This window comes from Rhinolophus sinicus, linkage group LG02 (genome assembly GCF_036562045.2).
Source record: "Rhinolophus sinicus isolate RSC01 linkage group LG02, ASM3656204v1, whole genome shotgun sequence".
NCBI classification, from domain to species: domain Eukaryota; kingdom Metazoa; phylum Chordata; class Mammalia; order Chiroptera; family Rhinolophidae; genus Rhinolophus; species Rhinolophus sinicus.
Genome location: NC_133752.1, coordinates 14,203,128 through 14,229,678, shown reverse-complemented (window position 1 = coordinate 14,229,678; position 26,551 = coordinate 14,203,128).

The following is a 26,551-nucleotide window of genomic DNA, read 5'->3' as shown; positions in this document are numbered from 1 at the left end:
GGTGGAGATTTGGTGTCTCTGCCAAAATAGCTAATACATGTTTAACACTCACTGTATACTTTCATATCATAAGCTCTTTCTATCATATGCCCTTTAATCCTCACAACAACTCATCAAGTTCTGTTAGTATTTCTAGAATGTGGGTGACAAATTGTGATAGAGAAATTACACGTTGGCTACACTTACACAGCTAGGAAATGAGAAAGCAGGACTTCGATCCAGCCCAAGTAGCCATTATAGTAGACCACCTCTTCATGCATACAAAGGAAGCAACGAGATCATGAAATAATGAAAGTGTTAAGACTTCAGGATGGTTTGGAAAAGATGGTGAAGGGTATTTTCTCGGGAAAACAACTCAGCTAATAGCATTCCTTCCTTCTTTCTATCCAATGAAAGTATTCCTAATTTTCCAAGACTTGAGTAAACCCTGTGTCTTAGTGCATTCTAGCTGTTATACCAATGATATCATAGACTGGGTGGCTTATAAACAATAAATATTCCTAACACTTCTGGAGCCTGAGAAATTCAAGATCAAGATGCGAGCAGACTTTTTGTCTGTTCAAGTCCCACTTCCTGGTTCACAGGCAGCGCCTTTTCCCTCTATCCTCACAGGGAGGAAGAGGGGAAGAGAGTCCACTGGAGTCTTATTTAAAAGAGCACTAATCCCATTCATGACAGCTCTGCCCTCGTGACCTAATACTTTCCAAAGGCCCTGCCTCCAAATATCATCACATTGGGGATTAGATTTCAACATATGAATGCTCGGGGACACAAAGATTAAGCCTATAGTATTTCATGTCTTCCAAATATAGTTTTCTTACCTGTCTAGGCTACAGTAATATATTCCTTTATTTAACTCCCATAGCACTCTGTATCATGCATCTGGTTCAATTACAGATGTATTTATTAATTTGCTTCATGATTTATTCATCATCCATTAGCCATCTTTTAAACATCTATTATGTTCCAACTACAATTTAGGTACTGGTGATGTATTGAATAGAACATGAATTGTGCTTCCAAAGTTTCATAGTCCAAAGGAATATGTGTTTGGGGAATAGACATCAAATAGCTTATATTGTTGCGGAATTCTCTTGTATGTGCTATGTTTCACCAGTGAATGTTTGGATTATAACTTCTATCACTCTTCTCTGTCCCATTATTCCCAGCACAATGATAGACACATAATAGGAGTTTGAAAAATGTCTGTTTTTTCAGACATGCAAATGTTATTCTTTTAAGTAACTCCACTTATATCTTTAACTCACATGCATTTTCGAATATGTCAGCATTGGTTTGAAAATATACCAGGAAATGGTAAGATACTCTATCAGAACATAAGGAAAGTAGAATTTCACAGCATGGTCAACATTTTTTGTACCATGTCACTGCTTCCAGGGCTGGTCAATTTCTGTCTATCAAATTCTATGGAATTTGATAATGGGAACTGGGCACTGAGAAGGTGTCACACAATGGCCAACCAATTTCTAACTCACTTAAATAAAATGTCACATTTGCTAACTTTTTACTGAGCTCAAAATAGCTCATATATTGCACCTAACAATCAATGCCTATTTACAATAGTCTTTTTGTCAGAAGACTCATATAAAGTACTGCACATTTATAACATACATATGTACAACACTACACACACACACACACACACACACACACACACACACACACAGCTAGAGGTTAAAAGAGCTTTTTATTCATTCAGTCCAAAGCCTCAAAATACATTCTGCTCAGAGTATGGAAACTTTCAGTAATTAGTTTATCACATAGTGAACAATGAGAAGAAAGTTAGTTGTATGGTAGTTGAAACAATTAATTCAAGAAGTGAGAAAAAACTCAATTTACCAACTAGATTATGTTCAATGCATAATTACCTGATTTTTCTTCCCACTGGAAATGATGTAGTTATGGCAACAGCCTCAAAAACTCCAGTTTTAGTTCTCTGGTTTTTTAGGCTTTTCTTTGAGAAATTAGATAACTGTATTTGAGTTTGAGTAATCACTTTTGTAATGAATGTCTCTGTTGGTAAAGTGAAGGGAAATTTTGATTCATTGGTATAATTTTGAAGAAATGATGTTTTAGCCTTACATACCTTAATTATTAAGACAAATGAATATTTTGTTCAAATTAATTGAATGATTAATTACCCTAATCTTTACCTTAATTTTCCTATTAGTGATTTTTCTTGTTAATGCTCTTAGTACAATAAGGTCATCTCTAAGAATTATTGTAGTTGTTTTTTTTTTTTTTTTTTGGGGAAAAAAAAAGTCTTCTGTAGCAATACAAACTCTACGGATTTTCACAATCTTTACTCATGCATTTCTTGACTATTCATTCCCTGCCAAAAAGAGTATGGTAAACTTTTACAAATAGAAAAGAAAATCAAGTATTTTCTCCATTAAAATTCATCCTGCCTTTAGGAAATGTCAGGAAAATGCTCTAACTCAGAATTGAGGCCCTGTGTTGTCATCAGGGAACATAGCTTCACTCTCATGAGAAGCAGATGAAGTGAAGAGATTACAGCTCTTGTCTGTTTTTAAGCAAGATGTGGTAGGAAGCCTCCAAGATGGCTCCCAATGATCCCCTCCTTGTTTTCACATGTTATCCCCTCCTCTTGAATTCACTGACCAGCCAGTAACAAATGGAATATGGCCAATCCATGGAATGTCACTCCTGAGATTAGGTTCCAAAAGATGGTCATTGGGATCTAGGCTTTTGAACGTTATCCATTCAATAGCCCATAGAACAAATAATTGCCCTGAATTGAAGACCCTGTGTTTCCAGATTAACAGGGCATACTCCATGCCCAGCAGAATGAAGAAAAAGACCCACACCAAGGCCTATCATCAGGAAAACGCAAAACATTATCATCAAAGAGAGAATTCTAAAAGCTTCCAGACAGAAAAAAAATAAATAAATAAAAAAAAAAGCAGGTCACATAGGATGAGGAATTATAATGGCATCAAGCTTCTTAATTGCCACACTGGCAGTTAGAAGACAATTGAGAAATGCTTCACAGTCCCAAGGAAAATGAATTTTAACTGAAATTACATTCTCAGCAAAACTATAAATCAAGTCTAAGGGGGAAATAACATTCTCAGACATGCAAGATGTCAACAAATTGAACTTGGCCTCTCATTCAGGGCGTAGGGGCAGATAAGAGAATAAATGAAAATGCCTGAGGTCAAGGAAATAGAGGGTTGCTGAGAGTGGAGAGGGGTGAGAAAGACGAGAAGGCCCATTTTGCCTGCTACGTGGCTGGCCAAGGTGGAGCCAGCCCACACCTGAGCTCTATGAGAGATGCCGTGTTGCGAGAACCTATAAGGGCAGTCGCTACATTGCAGTCTCTTCCTGAAAATCAAGGGGGCATTTACCCCTCAGCAGGGCCCTACGTCCCTGCGTGGTACTCGTGACGTGAGTGGGAAACAAAGTCCCAGCACACAGGTTCAGATAGAGGAACACAGCTTTATTTGGGAACCAATGTCCCTCCAGCCAATGCTCTGGTAAGCACAGAAGGTTATACAGAGTAGAATAGAATTTAATAAAGAACCAAGTCCTAGAGCCAATCGGGATGGAGAAGATTCCTTGTCTGGGAGAGATGACTGGGCCCACGACGGGTCTGAGGTGAGCTGGTCTTGCAAGGAAGAGCTTGGGAGAGTCCCGGAGTATGGCAGCTTGCCCCTCACAGAGGGTCTTAGCCGGGGCGCCCAGTCAGACCACTCATGGCACTGCTCTGGAGTTCTGCTTTTATCCTCTTTTCCTTGGACTTGTTTACCCCTTAGCTGATAACCAGAAGTTGTTTTGGTGAAGGTGTTTATCACTCAATTTTGTTATGCTCAGTTTCACACACAAACATAAACACATTTACTTTCATGTATATGCTCTAAATATAAACATGTTTACTTTCACTTTACTCTTATCAGTCTCACACACGTGCAGCCACAGTCCTGTCCCTACTAGTGAACAACTTGTTTTGCAAACCTCAATCCATATATATTTTTTATATGCTCTATTCATGCACCCAAGGAAACACAGAGATAAAGTATCGATGTGTTTGACCTTGTTGAAAAATGTTTGGCAGCTCTTGACAGAGTCTGAGGAAGCAGCAGTGATGACAGAGGACACTGAACGAACAAACCCTTGTTTCCCTTAGAAGGAGGAAATCAAGGTAATGTCTGTCACTGTAAAATCAAGAAATAGCAAGAGTGATATTTAGTGTTGCAATTACATGGTAAATAGTGGAAGAAGCAACCGAAGAGTTGGCTGTGACGACTGTGGAGATTAGGAAGAGAGGAAGAAGGGACAGGACACGGGGAATGTTTCTTAAAAAACCTCGTCTGACGTTTGACTTAACATTACGCATTGATTAGAATAACAGGTTCCTAGAACTCATATTTTATACATGTTAAAAGGCTTCAGCGGATTTTTTCTCCTCCCTGTGCTCCCCTCCTCTTCATACTCTGGAGACCCTGCGGCTTTCACATCCTCCCTGCCTGATCCAGTCCACAGAGACCCCAGAAGTTCCCGTACCCAGTTCCTGTCACTCTCTTCATTTGTCCTTCGTGTGCCTCTCCACTCCCTTTCCACTCTGTATTAGGAAAGCTTCTAGGGAAAGTGGTTTACAGAAACATGACCTTCTATCTTTTCTCTTTCCCTCACTAGAATTTCACATTCAGCCTCTGGCCAGGAATCAGCATCAAATGGGGTCATTGGCAGGTCTCGCTAATGATTTTTCCTCTTCTCCATTTTTATGGTGGTTTGAAAACAATAGATCTCCATCTAGTCAGCTTCAGTCTTAGAGAGTGTCAGGAGTTTTTCTTGCTTGTGTTCCGTCTCAGCCTAGTCGCTACCTTGGAAATTAAATTGTGTCTTTCTCATGTAGCCTTTTTAGTGAGATTTCACCTCATTAAGATGTGCAAAGACGAGCCTGCCTGTTACTGATTTCTATGTGAATTCTGGGTAACCAGGCAGTTCAACAAACACTGCTCACTGAATTCCATTTTTGGATGCACTCCTGGGAGGGGATGTTCACAAACTCCTATGAAGGTCATTATCACAGCAGATCTGGCTGACCACTGAGATAGAGGCAAGGGGAATGTACGGAGGGGTTTTTGACCATAAATTTCTTTTCCCATTCTGGCTTCCAGAATACTGAATCTGACCAAATTTGTCAAACACTGGTGTGAATTAGCAGGGGGACAGTCTTCCCTTTTATTGCTCTATATTTCATGTATCTAGTCTTAGACTGGGCTATGATGGGGATCAGGACAGACTGCTGTAGAAGCATAGAGGAGAGGTGCTGAGCTCAGCCTTGGCAAATCAGGGACAGCTTCCCTGGGTGGGGATGTGTAAGCATTGACCGCACGGAACTGGAAGGATGCATAATGGTGAGCTCTTGAGCTAGGTGGGAAAACAACCAGATGTACAATAATACTAACAATGACACCAGAGATGATCTCTTACCTTTGCAGAGCATTTCACAGTTTATAACACCCTCTCCAAGTGCGGGGTTATCCAATATAATAAAAAAAATCCTGTGCTCAGAGCATCAGCAAAAGTATGGCCTGAGAAAATGGGCACAATTCAACTTTAGCAAATTTATCCATAATTTTACAATAAAAAAAAATCAACAAGTAGTCTATTGTAATTGAAGATTTTATTTTTTGAGTTTTGTAGTTTGTATTTGTTTTATTTTGTAAAATATGTAGGATGAACAGTAGTGGAGTGGGGGAGACATACATTTTAAACTGACGAACCTGGTCACTTTACATCTATTTTTCTTGTAACAACTTTCAGAAAGACAGTAGAAGCTAGGTAATAAATTGTTGTTATCATCACCACCACCACCACCATGTTAATAGATGACCAAGCATAGGTCAGAAAACTGCTAAGAGACTTGGTCAAAATCACTCTGCTAGGGAAAGGCAGAGGTGGGGCTTGACCTCAAAGACCCACTGAGAGACCATGGTCTGTAAGTTAGGTAGACCTGGACCCAGATCCTTTTTTACCATGTGATGAAATTCCTTTTCCTCATTCACCTTTGAATGGGGCAATATATATGCCATAGAGTTGTTGGGGAAATTAAATTAGATAGTGTAGGAACAGTGTCTACCCTAGGGCAGGCTTGAAGTACATGTTTGATAAATGATAGTTATTGATGTCTCCTGGTTCCTGGTTCAGTTTCATTTCCCCTTTGTATCATGTGACTAAGAATCCATTAGAAGCAATTCCAGACAGTAGGGGATTACGTATTTAGCTTGCTGTCAGAACTAGATGATTCCAATGGTATTGATAAATCTTGGTGATCTCTGCCCTGCTTCTTTCGTTTCATAGAGATGGTTGAAACAGTTTACATTATTTGTCCAGATGCTAGATATAAATATTTTAAATGCCCATGTGTTTCAATGAATCCTTTCTCTCTGCTTTATCCAATCAGAACGCAGTGGTTAGAGGGAAAGCTCCAGGGTTCACATGGCTGGATTGAAATCTTGGCTTTCTTTACTTTATAGCTGCACTATGTTGGAGATATTACAGAAATGGCCTGTGCCTCAGTTTCCCTGTTCACAAAATGAAAATAAAACTACTGTCGACTTATTGAGCTGTTGAAAGATAAAATGAGTTAATACATGTCAATTGCCTTTAAAAGTGCCTGGTAAAGAGTAAGGTTCAGTGTTTATTGAGCATTTATTGTATGCCAGATCCTATTTCAAGAACTGAGATAATATCAGTGATCAAAAAAGACAAAGCTCTGTCTTCATGGACCGTAAATTCTAATGTGAACAAATAAGTAATGCTAGGATTCTGAAAATCTGAGATGTAATATGAGGACACATTTTGCTGTTGCTTGGTCAGAATGGATAGCAAATATTTCCAGTTTCCTATGGGTTTTTCCAGATCATTCAGCACCCTGATGATATTTCCTGCAGCCTAGGGGAAAGGCTTTGATTATTTTCCCTCAGGAATGACTTTCCCCAAACTGATACTTACAACTTTAAAACAAGCAGCTTCTTTATAATAACCATTTTATGTAGGTCAGATAAAAAATTTGTATGCTAAAAGACCAAAGATTAGAAACTCTGATTTTGAGTGTAGCTCTAACATATGTGATGCTCTATCTGCTCAAGTTAGCAGTATATAATCTCTGTATCATAAAATGTGCGTTGTGCTAAATATAACTGAGGGTCCATTATGGGCAAAAGTACCCCTTGACAATGGAATGGAAAGGAAATGGCATTGAGTATTTTGAAAATCCAGATCTAAATGTCTTCCTTGTTTTCTCCTGCAGTCGTTTTATAACAATTGCAATCTACATTTAACTGCTATACTTTTCCAGCCCAGGGAGGTCCTTTCCGCTGAATTGCAGCTAGAAATTTGGCAATCATTGAATTAAGATTGAAACATTGCCTTTATGTTTGGCCCATTAGCACACATAAAGATTAGCATAAACTCATAAATAACTTGAGGTCATCCTAGACCTAAGTCACTGATGAGTTCTTTCTGTGTGAATAGTACACATCTCAAAGTCAGAAGATGCAGGGCTGTATTGGAAAATTGACAGACAGAGTCCCCAGTAGACCTTGCTTCCTTTGGCAATAGCACATCACCACTTCTTCTGGGTCACCTGTCCCACACAGAGCAAGGAATTATGCACCTTGAGAGCAGAGAGTCAGTGATTGTGGTAGACTCTGATTACTTAATTTCATTTGATTTGCGTGTTTTATGGTATCTCAAGTGCGAATGAACATGTCTATCTGGAAATGTGCTCCTTGGCCCTCCCCAATCATGCAGAAGGATTTAGAACCATTCACAATCATCATCTCAGACTTCAAATTTGGAATTTCATAAACCCCCTCCCGGTAGCCATTCATGATATTTCTTGTCAAAATCCCTTCTCCTACATCCTAATCGCATCTCAGTTGATGCATCATAATTTAACATAAATCAAACACCATCCACAGTAGTTGAGTTCAAATTTGAATAGAATGTATTGCTCTATGAACAGAGGGGCTAACATTGAACTAGTAGGTACTAGATACTAGTAAATATTTTTTCTTTTTCTAATTTGGAGGTACCTAACACAATTTTATTTTTTTCATCAAAAAAACATTTTTTTCAATTACATTTGGCATTCAATATTATTTTATATGAGTTTCAGGGGTACAGCATAGTGGTTACACATTTATATAATTTAAGAAGTGATCTCCCTGACTGGTACCCACCTGGAACTTTCATAGTTATTACCATATTATTGACTATATTCCCTTGCTGTACTTCACATCCCTGTGACTATTTTGTCACTACCAGTTTGTATTTCTTAGTCCCGTCACCTTTTTCACCAAGCTCTCCAACCCCTCTGGCAACCATCAGTTTGTTTATGGTTACCTATGAGTCTGCTTCTGTTTTGTTTGTTCATTTATTTTGTTCTTTAGAGACCACATATAAGTGAGAAAATCTTGTACTATCCCAGGGACTAAATATTTTTAATATCTCCCTAGGTAATCTTGTAGCTCTGTGAACACATTGTTAGCTGCCTACATCCCATCCCATATTTATGTAGTACATGTAGGTACATTTTATGTTTCCAAAAAGTTAAGAATCTTACCAGTCTAACTTCAGAGAACACTCAGTTTGGGGGAATATGATGAGTGATACTTGTGTTGACCATCTCAGCATAATCTTCCCTCAACACTTAGAACACAGGACAATGCACTAAAGCTCTCTAACAAGGAAAATCTGTTGGTATAAAATTGTCTATTTATCAACTTTGAGTATCATCGGAATTCACTGACTTGCTTTACTCAAGCATAGGTTTTTGTGTTAATTAAGTAAATCTGCCACTTGTGAAACACCAGACTTCCTTTTGAATTTAAAATGGAGTGGAGGTGAAAGAAATACATACCATAATTTGAGTTTATAAATCAAAATCCCAGTAATAGGAGAAAATCTGGCGAATTTATGTGCCTATATATTTGTTTTTCAAACCAAATTGTTGGGGACTATCTGGTTTGAAATCCTGGCTAACATTTGAGAGTGCTGACCATATTTCAGACTTTGTTTTTGGATGTACATTAATTCAGTAATGCACACAAGGTTCTATGAAATACTTACATTTATCTCAGTTTTACAGATGAGAAAACTGAGACAAATAAGTTAACTCTTTACACCTAACAGGTGATGGATTTGCTTCCAGAGCCCATCTTGTAGGCATCACTCTATGAGCTCAGTATAAAAAGGGATTGGGTTTAATTTTGGTCTTTATTTAAAAGTCAGACTATTAAAATGCGTATTTCATGTATTCTAACTTTTCATCTTTCACCTACACCTTAGGTGTTAACTGCATGTGTTTCCAGGACATAGTCTAAATCTCGCTCACATATAAAAATTAATTATTGTCTGTCCATCCTATGGCTTAGATCATGGAATCTTTCCTAGATCAGCATGTGGATGAAGATGAATGCCCATCCCGTGCAGTCACTCTGGGATGAATGACATGCTTTAATAGGAATAAAATATTATAAACTCCAGGAGGCACACTGGTTGTATCTTGCTCATGATTAGATTCTCAACAGCTGGACCTGCATTTTCCTTATGATTGATGTTTGTAATTGACACAATGTGTGTGTGCCTCCGAGCCCCCAAATGCACATGTTGAAATCCTAACCCCCAATGTGATATTAGGAGGTGCAGCCTTTGGACAGTAATTAGGTCATGGAGGTGGAGCCCTCGTGAATGGGATGCCCTCATGAGTGCCCAGGGGGTTCTCTTGCCCTCTTTACATCATGTAAGACCATAGGGAGAATTTGGCCATTTACAACCTGGAAGAGGTCTTGCACCGGAGTCCAATCATGTTGGCTTCCTGATCTTGGATTTCTAGGCTCCAGAACTGTGAGAAATAAATTTCTATCATTGACAAGCATCCAGTCTATGGTATTTTGTTGCAGCAGTCCAAGCTAAGATAATGCTCAAAGAAAAATGATTGAGTGCGTGAATGTAACCCAAACCCTTGACTTGGGGGGGGGGGGGAGATCAAGTGTTGAACACCCTTGGCTGAACGTAAAGATGCCGGAGGAATGGGATTTTCTTCTTTCAAGAAATCTCGGGGCCCATCCAGGGGTCTGCAGTAGTAGCAATGGGGGTTCAAGATATTTCACATCCGGTGCTCTGGCTGGAGATGAGACCTTAACACTGAGTGGGAGAGACTTTTCTTTTGTCCCCAGGAAGCCTTACGTTGCCATTGCCAGGTCCCATTGCAACAGTAGGGAGGGAAAACACCAAGCAGTGCAGATTTTGAGTAGCCAAACAATAGCAAAGCAACACAAGTCAGTAGAAAATGAGGCCCTTTAGTGAACTCATATCACCCAGGTCTTCCTCAGTAGAGACATTATTAAGCAGGGCAGGCCTCTTTAATGTAAGCAGGCCTTCATCTAAGGAAGTTCAGGGAGGGGAGGAAAATCTGTGACAGGTACGGACTTCTCATTCATCTGGCTGGATAGAGATATGATAATTAACTTTGGAAATATCTTTTATTAAAAAATGAAATGTGCCTAGTTGTACCCCAAACTGCTTATAAAAGGGTCAGAATGGTTGATATGTAAATCTCTGATACCAAGACAGCAAGTGTTATATTTATTTCAAAAGAAATTAAAATGACAATGCTGTCCAGTAAGATTATTTCAAATCCATGAAATAATCAAAGACAATTTCCAGGCTCTCGCCTGCTCTCTAACCTTTCGGTTTTGGATTTTTCTTCTATTTTGGAGAGTTTTTATGCCTTTGATACCTGAAAACTCAAACAGAGTTAATAAAATAGGAAGGTCCCACAGGAGTTATTTTCATCATGATTCAAAGCCTAGATGCATCTTATTTCCCTGAAATAATATTCTAAGCTGGGTTTTGAAAACTATCACACCTACCAGGGTAGGTAGATTTCACCTTCTAGTTTTTGCTAGGGTTTTGGTAAATTTAATAGGGTTGCCAAATTTATCATCATGCTGCAGACCTTGTAAATAGCACAGCAGGTGACCAGGGATGATGACGTTCTCCAAACGAAGTTGACCTCAAGGCCCTACCTGACAGCAGTCTCCTATATCTAATTTTTCATATTCACCTTGACGTGATACTGCTGAGACGTTTTTACCTCAGCAGCATTTGTCATGATTCTGTTTTATTGTACAAATACAATAGACTTTTTCCTCTTAATCAAGATGTAAAGCAGAGAGTGAGGTGGAGGGGACAGAAATCATGTTAGATTAATGGTTTCTGACTTACGGTGAAATTCAGCTAGAATGTTCTACCCGTAGTCCTTCTGAGGTGGTCTCTCTCTCCGCGGAGCAAAGTATTTCCAAATAAGTGAATGATGCTGCTCCTGTATATCATGGCTGCCATTGTATCTCTTCTTGGAGAGAAGATGCAAGAAGCATTCCAATTCATCAAGATCTGTGTTAACCTAGGAGATAGACGTATGCAGGCAGCGTGAATGTAAGTTTCAGTAGAGGGGGTGGCAGAGTAGAAGAGGAAGGGACATTGGAGCCATATCTAACTAGATATTGAATGTACATTATTTCACTTAATGTCCCTTATAAATGGACCTTATTTCAATGTGGTTAGATAAGAAAGGACCGTGCATGGCAGTGATTTAGAAAGCTTGAGTAATAGGCTCAAAGTCCTGATCAGAGAGAGGTAGCAAATTTGGTTCCAGACTAAGGTCTGTGTAGCTCAAAAGCCCAGTCTTTATTCTTTTTCCTTCCCCCCACCCAACAGGCCACATTTCTCTTTTTTTTTTTTTTGTGGGGGGGAGTGTTTTTATAGTAATGAAGTATAGACTTGCTATCATGGTCTATCGTGAGTACTTTAGTGGGAATTTTCACAGAAAGAAATATTAGGGTATTTGGTTTGATTTCTGCTCATAGCACCTTTTGCTACAGGGAAATAAAATTTGAGGAGACAAGACTTGAAAATGTGAGTTTTAAAAAGGATTGCAGAAGTTTATGTATACAAAAAAAAATTGATGACGTTAAAATGTGTTGTGTGGTATAAAAAATACTAAATTTGGACTTAAGTATCTTAAATAAATATGAAGAGAAAATGATCTGAATTCTGGAGAAGCTCAGAGTAACATGAGGCCTTACAGTTTCTTGTCATCTGTCCTGTGTAAACCCCAGAGCTAGATGAAAGGTGAAGTGATATACTGGAAAGAGCATAGCGTTGGGGACAGAAAGATTTGGCTTCCAGTCAGGACCAACACTGCCCAACCCCTTGTTTCCTTTACTTAATCTCTCTGAACTTCATTTTCCTCATTTGTAACACAGGCATGATAATACCTAGCTTGTGGGGCTGTTATGAAGATTAAATGGATACTTCATGTAGAAAAGATTCACCTGGCACATAGTAGGCACTGACTGAAAAAGTTGGGTCACCATATTTAAGTTAAATGTTCACCAATAAAGGAAATACCAATTGAGAAGAAGATGGAGGGAAGGAATTGAAAAAATGGTGTGAAAACATGTGGCCCTTCCAAATGTGGCCGTCCTTTGTATAGTCACAACTACATTTTATTGGCTATGATTTATCTGGTCCTTGGAAGGCCCATAATCTAAAACATCAGATTGACAAATCAGTCATTAGATTTCTTTTGGCTCTTAAGGACTTCTAGGGAATGGCATTTTAGGAGGAAAGGATGTTGAGGGAACTGGGAGCAGGGAGAGGAACCCAAATCAAACCAAATTTTACTTTTTTCACTTAGCATCACAATTTGCCAAGACCAGCTCTGCTCCCAAAATCCCATCGTGAAACACTGGAACTTGGAGGTTGCTAAACTTAGATATGCAAAGCCCTTGTTTTCATTTTGAGAGAAGGCCGATCAGGTGAAATGAGTCTGAAAGAATTTTTGCTCTAAGGGGTCTGAGCCGAGGCTTCCTTTCTGCTGTTCATACCATTTTCCCTCTTTCAAACCATTTCCAAAGCAGAACTTGCCATTCAAATGCTTTGTTTCCTCCAACTCTCCTTGGAACAATACCGTTTTTCCCCAAAAATAAGACCTAACTAGAAAATAAGCCCTAGCATGATTTTTCAGGATGCTTGTAATATAAATCCTACCCCAAAAATAAGCCCCAGCTAAGAACGTCAGCCAGACGGATGCATTTAGTATGTCCGTTGCAACACATGATGGATGTATTCAATTATAAAATAATAATGTTAACATATAATTAAATATAAATAAATATTATTGACATTAATACTTAAAATAAATGATAATGTAAATTATAATTATTTGTAAACACCCAAGTGGGCACCTATGGATGAGAGGTAAACACCTATGTAAACAAATGAACTCGAGACTTATTACTGAATGACCAATCAGAGTACAGACACAATGCACGAATAACGTGCACACTTGATAATGAATGGACATGGTTGTGTCTAATATGAATCTTCATAATTCAATATGCTGTATGTTGTAATAGACGTACTTAATGCACTCGTGTGAAATAAAGAAACATTTTCTAAATTTTGGTGCCTGCAATATTTTGTCACTTTTGTTTGGACCATCATTCTTAACTGTCATCATTTTTGTTGCCACTCCTGCCTTGTAAGTCTTCAATTAACACTTGATTTAATGGTGGATTTAAAGGGAATAATACTTTGATCCCCAGACAAGATGAGTGCAAAAAGAAAGAGCTATTCCGTCGAGTACAAGAAAGGAATCATGGAGGACTTCTGGGGCAAGAATCTTATGGCTTTCTGCAAAGAGAAGAAGTTGGATCTTCGAATGGTCCAAAAATGATGAGCAGAGTATGATAACCTCGGTCAACAGGTGGACGAGGGAAATGCTAAGAAGCGCAAGTGTGGATCAGGTCGGCAACCATTATTTCCTGAGCTGGAAGACATCATCTGTGAATGGATTCCTGACAGGAGAGCAAAGGCTTTGGTTGTGCACAGGGCTGATACTCAAGCATTTGCCCTTGCAATGGTTAGAAATGTCCCCAGAAGTCAAAGCATCACAACAATGGCTGGATGGCTTCCTTTAGCAATATGAACTGTCTCTAAGATCAACAATACTGTTCAAGCTGGAAGATACTGAAGTTATTCAACGTGCACTTGCATTCAAGTCCTTTGTTGATGGCATCGACTTTTCTAAATACCAACTCTCCAACGTGATTGCTATGGATGAAACTGCAGTGTTATGGGCCAAGGATCTCAAACAGCAGTTGATCAGAGGGGTGCCTCTTCAATCTACATTCCCTCCACTGGTTACAAAAGTGCACGTTACCTGTATTTTGGGAATTCGTCTGGATGGAAAGAGAGCCCCACCTCTAATCATCACTAAGAGCAAGAAAGATAAGGTTGAATATGTTTCAGGCATTTATGTTCTTGAAACTGAAAAAGCCTGGTGCACACAAACAGCTATAAGAAAGTGGGTCAATTTAATGCTGCCACTTGTTTTGCGAGGTGGCCAAAGAGGTCTGCTAGTCTGGGACTCAGCCAGCACTCACTGCGCTAAAGACACGAAGAACTTCCTTGCAGAGAGAAGAATAGATCAAATAATGATTCCTGCAGGAATGACTGCCCATCTCCAGACTCTTGATATTGCAATAAACAAGCCATTCAAGGACAATTTGTGCATGGAAATCAATGACTACATTGAAAATAGAATGGAGAGAAATCAGCATGGGAACTTTGTGAAGCCTAACCTGCAAGAGGTCTTGACTTGGGTGAAGAATTCATGGGATAAAATTACTGACAGCTGTGTTGCCAATGCACTACCGTGTTTCCCCAAAAATAAGACCTAGCCAGACAATCAGCTCTAACGCATCTTTTGGAGCAAAAATTAATATAAGACCCAGTATTATATATTATATTATATTATATTATATTATATTATATTATATTATATTAAAGATTCAGTCTTATAGAAGTCCAAGTCTTATATTATATAAGACCATGTCTTACATTAATTTTTGCTCCAAGACGCATTAGAGCTGATTGTCTGGCTAGGTCTTATTTTCAGGGAAACACGGTACGAGCGGGCTACATGGACAAGAAGTGCTCATTGAAGGCGAGCTCTATTGCTGGACATGAGAGATTGGGGCCAGTGGTTCTACAGGAAATGGAGTCACAAGAATTCAAACCGGAATTCGGGGTTTGGAGAGTTATGACAATGTTCCAGAAAAAGATGAGATGATTATATTTGAATAAATGTAGAGTTTTGTACATGAATAAATGTAGATTGTTGTACATGAATAAATGTAGATTGTTGTACATGAGAAAATTAGACATCTCCTGAAAATAAGCCCTAATGTATCTTTTGAAGCAAAAATTAATATAAGACCCGGTCTTATTTTTGGGGAAATACAGTATATGAAATCATTTCAGGAAGGAGAGTAACTTCTATGAGGAGATTAACCTTACATGATACAAAAGGAAGATAATAGAATGACACAAACCTGACCACTTCTGAAAATGAGGTAGGTTTTATATTGCACTTAGGAATGGGTATTTAGGAACTTCTAAATGCACTGCCCAAGCAATGACTCACTCCACTTAGCGTAGACACCTGGAAATTTCAGTTCAGATGTCATTATGACAAAGTATAATTTTCCCAGGCTGTGGTGTTCACTCTGACTCAGCTCACACGAAACCTACGACATTTTCCTCACTTGGGTCATGACTAACACAAGCACTGAATTGAAAGAGTTATTATGCTGTTCTTTCAAAGAAAAGACTCAGGTTATCTTCATAAAGGGTACATTGAGCATGACACAATTATGCAAACAAACAAACAAAGACTCCCATTACATCTTCAGGTAGCAATGCTTGTTAACTATTGCATATATAATTCCTTTGGAGTAACCCATGGCATTAGTTCTTCAGATTTCTTACTATGTTCCTACTTAGTAGAGGGTATTTGGGATTGGTATCAAAACACTGGAAAATACAGTCATTTGCATTGAGACTAATAAAGTTCTCCATAAAACAGAAGAATGAGGCCAGGAAGCTTTATTGTGCTGAGAATACTAAGTCTAAGGACTAGGTTTGTGTTTCCTTGTACACATGAGCATACGTTACGATGGGATAATATTTTTTAGGTTTCTTAAAGTTGTGTTTGCATTTCAAGAGATTTTAAAACGGCTAATTGAAAACAAAGGATTCCTTACTTTGGAAATGAACCAGTTACATTAAAAAAACCAGTTTCCAACAAGTCATTATCCAAAATAACAATTCTCTAAATTAATTGAGCCATACATTGGGATATTCATAACCAATATAGAAATAAATTTGTTTAAAGAATTTGATCTGATAATATTTGATTGAGTTATTTATTTACAACAATTTCATTTTTTTCCCCAAAGCCTAGCATAATGACTTACATAGTAGGTACTGAATATGTCTTTATTGAAAGAATGGATGAATGAACAAAAGGAGATAAAATATACTATTTTGAAAAGAAGGCAGCTATAAAGTCTTTTGACCTTGACTGAAGACAAATTCCTGTGAATAAGGATAACTTCTCTTTGTTAGAACAAATACCGTAATGGTGGTTTTATCATGGAAGGTGTGTAGTGTTGGGTGTGATCTGAAAGTTATGCTCTGCATAACCAAGTCTCAGGAAATTTGTTGTTACAGCAGCCCTGTTGAAGGTGGAGGGGGGAGCATGAGGGCTTGGAAAGCATGGAAACGAGGAGAGAGGTTGCAATTAGAAGAGGAGCTTGAGAAACTTGGTAGGAAATAGGATCCTGCCAAAGGGCATGGCCAACGAAAAGTTTCTCCATGATAGAAATGGATCCAAAATTTTAGGGGAGGAAATTTAGTATTCAGACTTACATTTTTTTTTTTAATTTTTTTTTATTAAATTTATTGGGGTGACAATTGTTAGTAAAATTACATAGATTTCAGGTGTACAATTCTGTATTACATTTGCCATTACTGTGCCTGGCTTCAACTTCTTTCTGTTACCCCCAACTTCAGCCAAAATGTTGCTACACTCAGGATACTAAGATAGTGTTTATTTTGGAAGAATGAAGGAATGTTGGTGTTTTTAAGTGTGGAGCAAAGTGGTAGGATCATGGTGAAAATAAAGCTAATGGAAGTTGCAGAGGAAGGAGTAAAAGGTCAATGTTCAGAAACCGTTGGAAATAGAAAGTTTGAGCAACAGAAACCCAGAGGAACTTAAATCTACTTTGCATCTTGGACAGACTGGCCTAGGTGAAGGGAGGACATGCTTGTATATGCTTTTCTCCCCACCACAAACATCCACTCACCTCTGTGCATTTTGTCTCTATCAACTATTGGTAACCATCCCTTCCCAGGAAAATCTAATGAAAAGTACCTCAGTCAATACAGTTAATCACTGCCAAGGTTTCCAGCCTCTGGCAGCAAAGTATATTTTCATTTGATTTCCATTTAATTAACAAGTAGCTGATGAATATATATGGTTACAGTTGCCCAGAAGTAGGAGTTCTAAATGTCCTGATGATCTGATTAATTTTGGCTAAGGCATACCTTCTGTTTTATTTGGATATACAATTATTAAGTAATTCCTAAATTCTCTCTAACTCTGAGAGTTTATCATCTTATGATTTATTTAGCAAGTCCTCAGTTTCTTTTGGTCACTGTTTCATGATGGAGGCATTCAAGTGTGAAAATCTGTATCTCAAGCCTGTTTCTTGTGCCTAAGAAGCTGAGAGAGTATTTTGTATGGACTGATTGCCCCTGAAGTTAGGGATGGATGACAGCGATTAGATTTGTGTTTGTGCGTGTGTGAGTGTGTTTAGTTTGTATGTGCACGTGTATTGAATCTATCAAGTTTTTCAAGTTTATTCTAAAAGTAAAGCATGGAATTGTAACAGTTATTATAGACGATGTCAGAGGGTAGTAGATTGGGGGAGTGGTGTTAATACTTTGTGAGAGGTGTAAATGTCTAATTATTACAGTGTTTTGCACACCTGAAACTAATAAACAAAACTCATTGAAAATAAAATAAAAATAAAAATGAAGCATATTTAAGGTGGCAGGTAAGCTCTGTAGCAGTGGTAACCATGGATCCAGGAAGGAACCATGGATTCATTCTCCTATTTCCCACTAAGTCTAGCACAGAGTACAAACTCTTTAGTAAAAGAGGCAGAGTTTTTAAGATATATGAGGTCACTGTTACTTTTTTTGCAGGGAAATCCTCACAGAAGTGTGCTTATCTCCCATGATAATTTGAGCCTAGTAGCTGGCAGACATTTCTTGATAACTACAACTTCTATAGGAGACAGTTAGTCATTTGATTGCTTCTCCAGTCTCTTTCAATAGAGAGTAATGCTTGTGGCTTAGCCAGTGGGTAACTCTCAGTGGCACAAAGAGTAGCCAAAGCTTTATTTTTACTAGGAGGTTTCTTTCTCTCCTTGATTCTAAACTTACCTACGTTCTGATTCATCCTTCTAATGGAAAGAAGCACTTTTAAACCAAACTTTGAACACCATTAAAAAACTTTTCTTCTACACATTGACTAGGCTAGATGCTTTCTTTTTAGAATTTTAGGTATTTTAGTTCTAATCAGGATTATTTTATTTAACTGGTATGGAACTCAAAGACCTGTTCTCACCTCTATGTGGATGAAACCATGATGCTCTGTGTTTGTAAGATTTTGTAATGAGTTTCTTCCCTTGGAATACAATTACCCTCTTGTCTTACCACAAAGCAGTTTCTAAAAAAAGGTGTGAGGGAAAGGTGTAGGGATATATCTCAAAAAATGTAAAATCAGACACTTAAAATTGTATTCCCCACCCACTTTTAAGACAATTAGAAGTGATGGTTGACAAGATTGCCCTATGCCAATTTCCCCAGTTCTGTCCTATTTAGCTTCAAATGCAGTATCCATCATAGGTACTTATAATTGCAGATTTTGTACCACACTATCAATTCTGTACATTAGGAGAACAGGAGACAAAATAAGTGAATACTGGATGTTCATAGGAATTCCTGCTCAAATTACATTTTATTCAATTGTTGACCATCTAACTGTGTTATTAAGAGGCTCATAAGAATACACGTGGGAAACATGCGAAAAGTAAGACAAAGTATAACTTATCAACCGGGCAGAACTAAGAAGAAAGTAAGACCGGGCGGAACTAAGAAGAAAGTAAGACCTTTTGTAGTTAAATCTTTTTTAATTTTAACTCCTTAAAATTTTATGGACAATTATATGACAAATATAACATTTTCTCTTTTCTAAAAAGTCTAGAAGAAAGACTGAGGATGGTGTGATTACTTTTGTATCAGATGGCAGGCCTGGCGATGGCAGCTATCTACTTATCAGAGCTCTTTTCCTCGCTCCCAAATACCATCATCATACAATTCAACAACAGAAAGCTTAGGGGAAAAAATCCAACTTGATTGATTTTTATACTTCCAAAGAAGGCGTTGCCTGGGCTAGAAATGAATCCAGAATTTCTTCATAATCAGTCAAGAGACTCAGAGTAAAAAAAAAAATAATAATAAATGGGGACATTTTAAGAATTTTAGTTTTTGACTAATTGGTTACTATTCCCATAGATCAAAGGTGTCAATTTTGTTTTTTAAAAGGGAGACTTACACAGAAGCATGTTCTATGTCCATCTTGCTAAAGATTTCAGAGAGAATATAATCAAGCTGATACATAAAGGTGTATACTATACCCACACGAACACAACATATATATATATATATATATATATATATATATATATATATATATACACATATATATGTGTGTATATATATATATATATATATATATCTCCGCACACATACATATATATATATATATACAAATACATATATATACATTTACATATATATATATATATATATATATATATATATATATATATAAAATATATAGTTTCCTTCACTACATTTTATAATCTTTTTTTCTCTAGACCAAAGATTCCTAGTGGTATTTGTTATGAAATTAGTTTATCCTCACAGCCCTAAAAGCACTAAGTGACCTTAATTAACTCTGCACATCAGAGTAATTAGAACTGGATGTCCCAGGACTGAGTGGGAATCCCCTGAGCCTCCAAGAGGACTGGTCTCTTTACGCAGATCCAATGGACACCTTCTCATGATCACTTTTACTTTTCTAAAGAAAATATATGAGTATTTCATTGAAACCAGCTGGTAAACACTAGTAAGAATATTCTGGTAAAGGAAATAATGTGCTATATAATGAAGTACTAATTTAAACTGAGAAAGAAGGAATATTCAACCTAGCAATATATCCAAGATAACATTCTGCTATTCAATTTTCTTTTAACTAAAGCCTTGTAAAAGTCTTCCCTCTCTTTATATCTTCTGAGTCAGGCACACACTATGATTTAAAGAGCCTCTGCAGGTACTTGAAGCTTTGGTGGCACCTGGCTTTGAGCACGTTCTCTGACTGAGTCTTGGAAACACAGTTTTGCTCTAGGCCTTTAGTAGTTCTGCTGACGTCTGTTGCAAAGTCCCTCCATCTGTTCCTACAGGCACTGGGTTTCACTTAAGTGCTAACTCTGCCATCTCAGGTAATATTACGTTACATGGACTATCTTTGCATCAGTCCCCTCTTTTGATCATGCTTTCCTCAAAATCAAAACAGAGATGGAAACACCAATGAGAAATCACCTCTTATCCAAGTGAACTCGGTTTAACTGATGCTCCAACTTTTCTTCATGTGACCAGGTGATTCAGGTAGCTCTACATTCTTGTCTCTGGCTCCTCATGTTATTTCCATGGGCCTTCAGACATTGTATGTTCAGAAGGGTTTCTGTAGCCTATGTTGGACTTCCCGATTCCTCTAAGAAGCCATCCATGGCCCTCCTCTCCTCAGCCTATGATCTAGGTTAGATGTCCTCTATTTCGCTCCCATCACTCGATGTGCCAACCACTTGCACTAGAAAGAAATTGGCTGTTTTATGGCCTGTCATGCCTAAAAGGCAAAATTTTCTAAGACTACGCGCTATATCTTATGTTTTGTTGTATCCCCAGTTCCTAGAACAGTTCCAGTGTGTAGAAAACAGTCAGTTGAACTCAGCTGGCCTTCCCAATAATTTCAAACATTGAACAACACGCCATACCTTTCTACTTTAAAGAACATTGCTTTATTTCTTTTTAATACACACTTAAAATTTTGGTATATGAGTAGCTAGCCAACCACACAAACAATAGAGTTGCTGAAGAATTACAAGGCAGTGGTTTCTTCATTTTTAACTAGACAACAATTCTAAGATTAGACAGAAGGGATTGGGCTGAACTTCCTGAGGGAATGACAAAGTGAGGCTCTCAGGAAGGTGAGGGAGCAGACCAACACTCCCCTCTCTTTCCAAGTATCCTGGCTCTCTGGCTTTACAGATAGAGGAGATCTTTTAAGAGGCAGATTCCAAAAGGAGTACAGAAAATAAGTCAATAAGGAGGAGGGAACCAACAAAAATGCCATGTCAGTGCCATGCCATGTGTTACAGAAGCCATAAGACACCTATGAGAAGGGCTATGACAGCTATGAGAAATAGAAAGAATTGTTTCCTTCATAAAGGTAGTGGATATCATCATTGTTGGCTGGACAACTCTCAGCTCAGGTTCCACATTTGTCCTTGCCAGTGCCTTCTCAACTGGGATGAAAACAACATCAAGAAATATGGAAGAATCTTGACGTCTGGATCTATAGCCCAAAGCAACTGAGGCTGGGAGCATCTGAAAGGCTTTTATTTAGTCACAAAAAATTGTCACTTGACCTTCATTATGTCAGTCCGTACAACTAACTCAGTGGTTGTTTCCCAGACCTCCTCTGGTGTGACCTACATTTATCATCCTCAGGCTGTCAATATGAATGCTATGGTGTAATATGCTATGCTCACCCTTTGAATGTTATTACGAGCAATAATAAAATTTTTTTTAGCACTTACTATGTGCCAGGCTTAGTGATATATCCTTTTATATATCCTAGTTAATTTCATGACAACCTTTTTTGCTAAGTATCTTCATCCACCCATTTTACAACAATTGAGCAAGTAGCTAAGATTTGGATCATCATTCATCTTACTCTACAATTTCTGTTCATTGTAATCATCCACCATATTATAGGCTTGTAACATTTCTCTTTAGCTAAAAAATGGGCATAATTCTAGAATGGTTCTGCTGTTATGTGATCAGTCTACAACAATTTTTATTCATTTCTCATTACCTTGTGATAGCTTGTCTGGGACATTGTTTAAATCATGTCCTTTTCTAACTTTTTTGTTTTGTTTTGTGTTTTGTTGTTTTTTTTTTTTTTTTTTTTTAGATGCATGAAGAAGAGAATCACTTTTTCAGCCTCCCACAGTTGATAAGTGTGTTAAACCTATATTCCATTGCACAGCCTGGTGGTCCTCTTGATAGAGAAAAAATACATTATTAGTCTCATTCTAGAGAGGAATAAAGTTAAGCTCAAAGATATTCACCAAAAGTATTAAATCCATGTTTTCAAAAAATGTGTATTAAATGCTTACTCTCAAAGTCTCTGCTCATGGACTTTCCATGCTAGTGAATGGAGATAGAAAGTAAGGAAAGAAACAAATCGGATGGAGGTCAGATGGTAATGGTGAAAATGAGAAGAGGGGGTAAGATTTTTGAGCTGAGGTCTGAAAGCTGAGAAGAATCCCACTCTGTGAAAACTTGGGGAATGGTAATGAGAGTAGAAGAAAGAGCGAGTTCAAGGCCCTGGGACAGGACTAGTACTGGCCAGTTTGAGAACTAATGACATGGTGGGAGAATGGTAGTTACAAAGGAAAATGGTAGGAATTGCTATCAAGTCAGCAAGGCAGTACCTGATCTGAAAAACCTCCAGAGGGAGAACAAAGATTTTATTCTACATATAATACCATTTCCCCGAAAATAAGACCTAGTTGGGCCATCAGCTCTAATGCATCTTTTGGAGCAAAAATTAATATAAGACCTGGTCTTATTTTACTATAATATAAGACCGGGTCTCATATAATATAAGATTGGGTCTTATACAATATAATATAATAATGTAATATAATACAATATAATATAATACTGGGTCTTATATTAATTTTTGCTCCAAAAGATGCATTAGAGCTGATGGTCTGGCTAGGTCTTATTTTCAGGGAAACACAGTAAGACCATGAAAGATTTTAATCATGGAATCAATAAAATAAGAAAAAAATATATTTCCCACAAAGATATCTTAAATATGTCTAGGCTAGGTACCTGGATGCAGTAGAAACAAAGCTTTCAGTACTGCCCAGTAACTCTGCTTTGTCCACTAAGGACATTTGGGTACAAGCTTATTAGGCTTCAGCTGCCCTGACTCCTTTTCTATTTCTCAAATGTGCAGGGCTCGCTCTCAACTTCAGGCTTTTGTATATAAGCACGTGCAAAATACCCTAAATGCAATTCCTCTCCTTATGGCCTGGCCAGTTCCTTATCATTTACTGGATCTCTGCTTGCACGTTACTTCTGCAGGAAAGCCTTTTGTGATCCCCACTAGTCTAGATTTTTCTCTGAAGATACTTTGTGGCTATGGTTTGCAGCTACAATCAATTGACTTTAAGTAAAGGAGATAACCCTTAATGATGTGAGTGGGCCTTATACAACCAAGTTGAAAGGCTTGCAGAGCAAAACTGACACTTCTCTGAGAAGAAATTTTACCTTAAGACACGACCTCCTGCCCAAGACTTTCCAGCTTTCCCTGTGGATTTTAGTCTTGCTGTCCCCACAAATCATGTGAGCCAGTTCCTTAAAATCTCTTTGAGAGAGAGAGAGAGAGACAGAGACAGGGATTTCAATGAGGGAAAGAAGACGTTAGTGAGACCTCTGTATGAGGCAAATCCAAACTTTCATACTAGTTTCAATCAAACACAGAAATCCTTGGAATTCAAAGGTCAGTTATAGCTTCCATTCATGAAAGATGGCTCCCTTGTGAAAAGATATGCCTGTTCAAAGGATAGGCAGGGTTGAGATGGGGGCCAGGTTCTGTCAACTTCTCCTGTAATGCCTTTTTTCTGAGTTCCCTCTTTTTACGTTTAATTTGGTTTTCTTGCTCATGCTAGATAATTGTGTAACATTTTCATATTAGACAAGGTGCATCTGGCTAAAGTTACAGGCATTGTCAGAAAGGTACTGGAGATTAACATACGCCTAGGGCAAATTTCCTAGTTTTGCAGAAGTCAAAAGTTATCCGTTAGAAAGAAAAATTAAGCAATAGGTTATATAGTATTGGGCCATGTCTTATCAATCATGAGAATTTATATTATTATTCTCATGCTGCTAGAGGAAAAGTTATTTGAACACAAATGACAAATGTAAATTATTTAACAGGTTTTCAGTTTGACTCTGGGAGGGCTACAGAAGGAAGCACAGCCCCAATGCTGTGATTCTAGGCTTTGTGTAATTATAAATCCATGAATACTTGGGTTGTCACCATCCACCCATGCTGCTGAAAATCATTTAGCCAAAATAAGAATTAATATAATTTGTGGTTTTGTTTTTACAACTGGGACAAGGAAAGAATTGATCAAGTAGCAATCTATCAGTCTTGCTCAAGGCCTTGTTGTTTTTTTCCCCTTAAATTAAAATGAAAACCATGGAGACTATCGATTGAAAATCTTCCAAATTTTATTTAATTCCCAGTTCTGTCTCAGAAACTGTGATCACTTTTAAAAGTGAAATTGATTGTTTATTAGCTATTTTGATGAGGCTGTTTCATTTCTTACTTCCCCTTATTATCTTTGTTTTACCATCCAGGTGAGTTGGGTTGGATCTATTCTTTGTACCAGTCCACCTGGGGCCTTGTTGGAAGTAAACAAGTATTCATTGAATATACTTGGTGTATCTACCTCAGATGCATCCTCTGTATGTCACACAGAAGAGACAAACACAATTCCTGCCTTCATTAATTTACACTCAAATGGTATGCACATGCCTATATTTAAACATTAAAAGCACAAAAGAAAAAATGGCTGCAGAGTCTGAAGATTTAGGTTCTAGTCTTGCCTTTTTCTCCAAGTAGCTGCGTAGCTTTATGTAGGTCACTCAACGTGTCTGGGACTTGGTTTACTCTGATCATTTCTATGACTCCTAGGTTAGCATGATACGTTCTTAGGGCAAGCGTTACAAAAGTCGACGTGGGAAGACCACTGTAGAAAACAGGGTCATGTTGCTTGGGAACAGCTGGCCAAACACAATTACATAAACGTTTATTGAGCACTTTCCATGTGCAAGATACTGTGTGCATCACTGAGACAATACCAGGACATGTGGAATACACACCATTCCTATACTCAAGGAGATCACAGGGTAGTATGCGGATGCAAAATCAACTGGGAGTCAGGACTAAGGGTCTGACCTCTGGAGAGTATTTGAATCTTTCCATCACTGGCTGTGAGTCCATAACATAGTTAATTATCCTCTTAGACTAGTGTAAGAGAATTCCTACCTCAAAGGCTTATGGAAATGATTAAATAATTTAATTCATTTATTGGACAAATGTCTTGTTGCATGCCTATTCTATGCTAAAGGCTTTAATTGGTGCTTGGTGGAAAAAATAGACAAAGATATCTGCCCTCAAATGACTCCATTTCCAGGGCAAAGAGATCGACACTTAACAATACATGTTATAAGAAAAAGAATTGTATGGTACGTGATGAGTTGATAAATGATATGGAGGAAATAAAAAGTAGATGAGAATAGAGGGAATCTGGGAAAAGGGACTGGGAGAGGGGTTACACTTTTAAATATGGTAGTTAGGGTAGGCTTTATAGAGAATGTTTCACTTGAACAAAGGAGGTGGGAAGATTGCCAGCATATGTTCTGGAAAGAGTAATTCTGAGACAGAGAACAGCCAACCCTGAGGCAGCAGCAAGCCTGACACGTTGAAGGAAGAGTAAGAAGGTCTGTGTGACTGGGGCAGAGTAAGTGGTGGGGAGAGTTTTAGGAAATGAGAACAGCTAAGCAATGAGATAGAATGATCAAGTTGTGTAGGCTCTTTTAGCCAGAGTAGGGATTTGGCTATATTCTGAGGGGAAGTGTGGCATTATAGAGTTTCATGGAGAAGTGACGTAATCTGACTTAAGTGTGAAGTCCAACAGTAAACCTAGGGAGAAGCAGGAGAATAAGCAATGGTGAAAGAAAGAAAAGGAATAGGAGATGGTTGCAGGTGAGGGAAAATGGTGGCTGGAGCTGGGATGGTAGCAGCAGAGGTCGTGGGAAGGGATTGGAATCTGGATTTATTTTAACACGAGAGTCAGCAAGAGTTTCTAATGACTTTTAAGTGGCATATGAGAGAAGACACAAGGACAATTGGATAGCTTTTATCCTGAGTAAAAGACAATTATAAAGCAGAGAAAACATGTTAAAGCATTGAAAGTACTTGTCACCGTGTTGGCTACACAGTAGGTACTCGATTAACGTAAACGATGCTTAGCCTCTTTTCATTTTTTAGATGTTAGTTTAGATACCACTTACACTGTGAGCCTTCCCTGACTCCCTCTGGGTGATGTGCCCCTTCTGTCTAAGCCCATGTCTTCCTGAGTCCTCC